Source organism: Synchiropus splendidus, chromosome 7, assembly GCF_027744825.2.
Source record: "Synchiropus splendidus isolate RoL2022-P1 chromosome 7, RoL_Sspl_1.0, whole genome shotgun sequence".
Taxonomy (NCBI): domain Eukaryota; kingdom Metazoa; phylum Chordata; class Actinopteri; order Syngnathiformes; family Callionymidae; genus Synchiropus; species Synchiropus splendidus.
In genome coordinates this window covers 7,785,701-7,793,918 of record NC_071340.1, presented here as the reverse complement: position 1 = coordinate 7,793,918, position 8,218 = coordinate 7,785,701, and positions in this window count along the sequence as shown.

Below are 8,218 nucleotides of genomic sequence, written 5' to 3'. Positions count from 1 at the left end.
TTTAGATTTCTATCTGTGTATCATTTTGTGTTTATTGTAATAAATTTTGTGATTTAGTGTTAACCTCGTTTGTCGGAGTCCTGTGTTCAAAGTCATCTGTCATCAATGACAGTTTTTGTCTCCTGAGTTGGAGTTCGACATGTCAAGAAACAGGCTGAAGGCTGCCTTTGTCCTCAGTATTGGACACAAAAGGCAACTTTGTTGCAGCAGAAAAATGTTCACACCAATTCCAGGTGTACAAGATCATGTCATAACCAAAACATTTAATGGATCAATACCTCCCTGATGTTTACAGTAGAAATCATTTTCAAAAATGATTCAAAAGTGTGTCAAACTATCTGACCAACAAAGCATATTGACATGTACCAAAAAGAAAAACGGGGCCCTTGACAAGTGAAGCTTAAGGACAAGAATTAAAAGTTCAGTTTGATTGATTGGGGAAAGTAGGTTGGCTTCAAAAAGAGTCACTTACGGTATGAAGGAGACTTCATTTCTGAAGTAGCCGCAGAGAAGGCTTATGCCAAAATTAGACTTCAATAATGAAATATCAGACTCTGTTAAAATGACTTTTTTTCCCCATTTAAATGCCATTTACTGACTTACTACTTTACTGACGCCAATGTATCTACGTCTGAAGTTCTGTCCCCCCTGCATTTGACAGCTCTGTCCTGGGGAGATGGGCAACTGCTGCCAAGCCAAGGAGTGTCAGAAAAAGCTTTTGGTTCTGTGATATGTCCAGTTTTGTTTCTACCACCATCCCTGTTTGACAGAATTGGGGGGGTTGATCTACCCTTTTTCATCCAGTGTCAACCCTGTCTCCTGCCATGGTCCGACTCCTGCGGCGTTGTTAGCTTTTGTTTCGTCTAGATAGACATCGTTTTGGAGTTGGATATTATTTTTTTTAGCTTGACATCACTTTGAACTTGGCTGTTTTGAATTGGATTTTTGTCTGATTTAACACTCACATCCATGTGGTGAGACCGTTTCCACTACTGGGTCCTCTGTACCAACATCGCTGAAGGAAACTGTATTTTGCAAAATAGCTGTTTAGGAACCAGATGTCCTGAGGCAAAACCCTACCATCTAGAGAGAAAATGTCATTTATCCAAGCTGACTTGCCGCATAATTCACCATTCACTGACAGTCAGACTTACTACTCTATTGAATTGTATTAAACACACGTGCTGTAGATGGATGTGAGGACTTAAAGGAGAGAACTGAAGCCAATAACACGGACGGTGGTTGGCTTTGCAGGTGCACACGTGCTTTGTAGTTGGTGGGTTGTCCATGATGTGCTTGTGCCATACGATCACTGCAGTGTGTCTTGATGTGCAGATGTCAATTTGCCTGATATCATGAGGCCAATGTACAGTAGTTACAGAACCACAACTGAAGCACTGAGGATCACAATTCATTTCATATCATGAAAATTGGTCTTTTCTTTAAAAATAGACTATGAAAAGAATCCAAAAAGTAAAAAGTTGAAGTCACTTGATGCAGTACAAAGTCCAAATGTGTTTTAACTCCCAGAAAATTGTAGCTGAGCCTTGTACTCCAAGTCGATCCAACACTGCTCATGTAAGGCCTTTTCTCATCTGTGGATCGACTCTGACTGACAAGTGCTCAACGCAGTCAAATCACAAAAAACAAAGTGAAATAGCTGGAGTCATGATGAAATGAAGCTACTCATAAATCCAGGTTAGGAAGCCTCGTGCCCATGCGTATGCAGTTTGGAAGAATGTATAGATTAGATTTTTTATTTGTCCTGCAGTGGGGAAATTCAAAATGCCGCAACAGTCAATGACAACATAGGCACAAAGACACCCAAGACATGACAAGTTACACAACAAACATCAAAGACATTCACAAGGCATCAACATACATGAAAACACAAGGCTAGAATAAATAAATAAGTAAACAGTGAAGTCACAAGCTATCAAACAACACAACACAAGACAATAAATAAATAAATATCCATAGTAGATAAACAAATATCATGACAAAAAATAAATAACTGTCTGAGAGTCCCAGAACTGCTGAGACAGGCTGCCACAAGTTGAGCACCTTTGATGTGACAATGTCAATAATAATAATAATAATGCTGTACATGCCCATTGTATGCAGCTCATTTCATTCTGACATACTATTACTACTACTGTATAATTTGCAGATAACTTTTAACCAGTCCCAAGGCAGCAGGCGACGTGAAGGGGTTTGAGACTCTGGTGTTGTAAAGGCTCTGTCTGAGAAGTGGACTCGGGATGGCAGTAAGAAATGGCACAAAACACTCGGGATGGATATCATCCATACTGTCACTTTTGTGTCCCGTCTTCACTGCCATCCCGAATTCATTCTTTGTTCAAGATCAACAGTTTTTTAGACTTGCATTTATTAAAAATGAACGTTGATAAGATAAAATGACAGAATGAAATGAATAAAACATGACTCTGTACTGCAGTGTCACGTTTTCTGCCGTGTTGTCCCTTCTGCTAACCAACATTCATTTTGGAGCAACAAAACCGGAGGCCGGCCAAGATCAAGTTTGCACTGTCAGGTTGCATTTTCCCAGAGCTGAGGTGTTTTGAAGGGAGCTCATTATACTCCTTCCTATTTCAAAGAATCCACACAGGAACTCAGCAGGAGTCAAAGTTGAAAAAGATTTGTTATCACTCTAATTCCATCTTCACAGTAAAACTGTAGCACTTTAAAACTAAGTCAAAACAGAGTTTATCGTTCAAAGATCAGTTCCATCTTCTTACATTTCTGCTTTAAGTTTTTAATACGTCCCATGTGCAAGCATAAATGGGGCAATTCACAAAACAAGAACGAGAAATGTTTGCTCTGTAAACAATTGCAGCCATTTTGAAAGAGAGGATATCAATACCAGGAGAGAAGTTTTCAGGACGCCGTTTCATGAAACCTCATAAACCATTGAATACTGTGTCATGACACCTCATCTACCCATCACTAGGGTATAGACTATTGACTTTTTTATGGCAACAAAAAAAACCTTCAAATATTTATTCCCATAGATGGAACTATGTTTGGCGCACATCAGACTTTGGCAAAGTGAAATTGCTTCATTGTGTAATTCTGAAACTTTTATTATTATTATTATTATTATATTTAAACTACTTTGCTGCAAATTAATAATTATTATTGAATTTCATTGTTCATATTTAGTGTTTTCTTAATGCAATCATTGATCTTTAAATTCATTTCAGAGGGTTTTTATTGATACATTTCATCATTAAAACGCAAAGCCACCCATGTGTGAAATAATACATACTAATACTAGTTGTTTTCTCTGTTTTATTCAATTAAATTAAGTGCTAAAATCAAGATACAAATATTGAAATCTAGATTTAATTCACAAGACATCAGTTTTACTGATTTAGACTGCGTGTTATTATGATTCTCTCAAATAGCCCAAGAATATCAAAAGGCTTGAGCCTTTACGTTGTATTTCACATAAAATATATTTTCAGTAACTGAATTCAAACTAAATATCTGAACTAGTTATTAGGTCTGGACGGAAGAAAGAGGTCATGGAACCCACTAAATGTGATGGCCATGGCTGGATATTAAACACGATTCATGAAACCTCATCAACCCATGACTGCGATTTACGCGGCATTTTGTACCTTCACTGTAGAAGAAAACATTGCTTCATTCAGTTTAAGCAATGTAGAAGACAGAAATGCTGATTTGCCGTGCTACCGTGACTAGTTTCATTACCATGTCCATTAATTCGATTTGTAATGTGTAATTTGAGTTGGAAATAAAATAGCTTGACATAGTATTGGTGGTTACATTCCAACCCCACTGTACAAACCACGTTTTTATATTTCTGAAGCTTTCCCACACTCGCCTTTCTCCCTGTCATGGGGTTTCGAAATGAAAGGCTGAAGTTATGGCTCTTCACATACATTTCAATGTCACTTGCTATATAGAACCTCAAATGGTCATGCTCACAGTGCATACTGCAAGACGTTTTCAAGTGGACCTTTGACTCCATACGCGCAGTCAGCCTTCCGTGACACATTGGGATGCGTTTAGGCTTTCAATTGAAGCCCGCTCTGCCCTCCGCGGCATATCCTCAAGGCATGGGCCGTGCCTCATGTAAGAACTGAGGCTTGGGTCAGCCATGGGGTGGCGCTACATGCACTCTGTATTCTTCATTTGGTTGCTTTGGTTGCACCTCAAATGAATATGCGCTTGAGTCATTTTCCAGCAGCAAGGATCCAGCTGTTGAACTATAACACATTGAAAAGCAAAATAGGGCTCCTTCAAGAGCTTCATTCTCATTTCACGTTTTTGTCCTTGTATTTGAATGGGCCCTGTTTTTATTTTAGTGAAGTGAACTCCTTTTCCTCCTATGTGCAGTCATGCCCTTACCGAGCCATTTCAGGGGCTCACTGTTCCACCAGCTTTTAAACGCCTCTGTCTTCAGTCATACATGAAATAAACAACAAAATGGAGTTTTGTCGTCTTCGGCACCTTCGTTGGCAGAAAAAAGGCATGTCGTTCTCAAGGACCATCATTCAATTCAAGCAGCTGTTTTCTATTGGTTTGTGTTTTGATGTTCAGCCAGCTGAAAATAGATTTGTTTTGTGTCCACTGAATTGAGGACATTATTACCATCCTCAAGTAGCACTAGAGCGTCTCAGGAAATTCATGTGAGTGATTGATGGTTTCAAGTAGTTCCATGATATTCCACTCAATAATTATGGCATTTTACAGAATCATGCTTTACATTATATTCCCTGTCTAACTGTTTTACATATTTCTTATAAACATTATTATGATGGATTCCTCATATTTTAACTGCAGCTTATGTTGTTCATCTGCTACTGCGAAAAAAAATCATTTATACGATGATTTAACAGCTTTCAAATTATGGAAAGTGGTGGGAGAATTCTGATTCCCATTCAACATCATGTGGGTAGGAAGTTATTCAATTCAATTCTTGATATCCCAGGTTCAGAATTTTAGAAAACTTAGTGCAAAGATCTGAAAAGGTCAGTTTTTCAGTGTCAAGAACAAAGTTATTATAGCGCCACCTCTCCATATTGTGCTTGACACAATGAGGGGGAGGTTTGGATCCAAATGCAGGGAGTCACAGGTCGAGTAGATAATGATAGCAGATAGGTGGCGCTGTGGGGTTTATGTTCAAGAGTGCTGGAGATGGTGAGCAATGAGGTGCTCTGGTAAACAGTGTGGGGGGGAGGGGAGCATTTTCCACAACTCTGCAGCGGTGATGGAGCTGGTTGCACACACACAATACAGAATTTCAAGATCTTTGATATTCAGTGCCTTCAATGGTGTAATATGACTTCGAAGACAAGAGTTTGTTTACTCATTGCATTCAGAGATTCTATACATATATTTGTAATATATTACATTATACAGATCAATAAATATGTGAAGAATCTAGACAATTCAAAGACATTTGAACGGCTTTTGTTTCTGCCTTTTTTATTAAAATTTCACACACGTTCCACTGCTCAGTGTGAATTATACAAATTATTGAATTCCCAGTCACTGTTTTAAACAATTATAAACTACTTCAGCAGTCACCACAGCCCATCAACAACCGACAGTGGACCAAGGGACTATTCAGGGAGTTTGTGTTTGCTCAGACACGAGGGAACATTGGTCACAATGTTGTTGCTATAATGGCTATCTTAAAGCCTTTGACCTAAAGCTATGTCACCAACATAGATCCAGTGCCTTTTAGCTCAGCTCTTTCTTCATCTAAGCTTCACAGATCCTTGTGACTCTTCCCCAAATCACCCCACACCTCAACCACCCTGTCAAACTCTGTGGGACCCGCCATCATTTCCAAACACGGTTGCTTTATTTGATCATAGACTTGTAATCTCTAGTCTCTCTCGGGACCACGTGGTTACCAAGTCACATGGATGAGCCCGAGCTCGGGCGACTGTCAGCCTTGAATGGCTCCATCATTGATGATCTTATAGCCAGTGGGAGGCCAGGGAGAGCTGACGGTCTGTGTGCGTGAGACGGTGAATGGTGTTCCAGGATGTGGTGGCCTCAGCCAGGTTACGAGGTGAATACAAAACCAGTGGTGACACCCAGCTGGAAATGCATTGCATAATTAAACAGATGTCATTTCCATGTTTTGGCATCAGTTCCACTGTTCCCTGGAGCAGCCGCACGATGAGATGGTGAGCACTTTGAAAATGAATCTAATTCTCACTGCTCATCTTTCATAACTTGTGACATAACAGTGCTTAGTGCTGGGTTGAAAAAGTTCTCCTGAGATTTCCTCCCCGGAGCCTGGAGCTGTTGCCAGTCGAAGCTGCGACCCCAGGCAAAAACTGTTGTTCAGCGGTGATGAGAAGCGCGTGTTGCCATGCCTTACTGATGGATGACACTGAGATGGTTGAAGCAAAATATATTTGACTTGAGTCCGTCTGTCATTCCTTCATTAAATTTTCCTTTTGATTTAAAAAAACAAATGTAAATAACTTGTTTTCAAAAACGGTTCCACAAGACAAATCGCGAGTAATTTTTCATACAGTAAATTTTGCCACTGACTGATTCGAAGTGGAAAGAACTTGCACCTGCTCCAGTGGTGCATTCAGTGTCGTAGTACAGTACGTTTTCAGAGCCTCCTTGAACACAAGACTTGCTCGAAAAAAAAAGTTAGAGCCTTTTAAATATAGAACAATAATATCTGTGGCTAAAGGTACTGATCGAACATATCACATGCAGTGGCAAATACTTGAGCATTTTTATGCCTACTGTTTGACAGAGCGTGACTGCAGAACACGGTAGCTTCATTGTAGAAACTCCATCTAGGATCCACAAGAAAGGTGCACTGCAATGCGTCTGCTGTCTTTGAACAGCACGAAGAATCCGTGAACGAATGATTCAGGAATTACATGCCTCTCCATGTTTCTCCTGATACACAGACCTTTAAAGTCAAACAGTGTTCATTTCTTATTGATGTTTATTTGTGTACTGTTTCTCGAGCGCTGAAAGCAGTGTGAAGCAAAGAACTCTCTCTCTCACGCACATGCAGCACGCGCATTCACTTGCTGACTGACGCCTCCCTGCTCATTCATGCGCAACATGATACAGTCTATTTACAAACACAGCCTCTTCACTCGTCCACTGCTTCAGTGGCGTTTGCGCCACTCATGTGGATCTCTGGACGCGAGCCTTGATCCATCCTGTGTGGAGTTAGTGTTTAAGGCCATCTCACTGTGATGGGATAGATGAAGTAGGGCCCGCATTTTCAGACCCCGCGTCTGTTATAAGATGGCTCTTCTTCATCAACCCAATGCATTATACCTGTATTCACTTCCTTTCTTGATCTCAAACTGTGTCTCCCAAACTCTGAAAAACCCTCACTGACACTCGCTCATTCACTCATCCTTTCACTTTTAATGCAGTGATTCCTAACCATAGGGCTGAGTCCAATGGTTGGGCCGCGAGCGCCCCCTAGAGGGCTGCTAGAAGTTTTTGTTTTACACCTCTGGGCCGTGACATGCTCAGTTTTAATACACTTGCCTCATGTGGTGGCAGTAGTGTGTCACTGAATTGACTTGACAGCTGCAAATCTGTGATAGTTGCCAACTAAGGAGAAGTTTCATTTACACTTTACCTATCATCTTTAGACTTTATGTATGAAAAAGAAAATATTTTACGATATTTACACGTTTTTTTATTATATTTATTTCATTCAGAATTGTAATCATGACGTACAGTTCTTCCCATTTTCTCCACAGTTTGTATGAAGGGTATTTTTTTTCTCTTTTTGTCTTAAGTGAATCTGATGAACATGACTTGTACCTGCTTCAAATATCTCATGGCTTCATGTCATTTCACAAGTATTTGGTTTGTTTACATCGATGGTTATTGAACACAAATGAAATCACAGTAAAGAGTAGTCACAGTGATGAATCAGTTCTATTCCTTGAGTGGGCCCTGGGGTCAAGGACCCCTGGATGAATCCACACACGAGCCATTTCACAACACTCACAAATCATTCCGCTCGCCTAACCCATCATCATCATCATCATCATTCATAAGCCTGCATGGCTTCGACACTGCTCCCACAGCAGCGGCTTCTCGCGTTAGTCACCCTCTCTCCTCCCGCTCTGCAGCTCCATATCGCCACCTGGTGTCAGCTTCTTGTACTGTCCTTTCTCTCCGCGTCGGCTTGCATTTACCTCGGTGCAAAAAC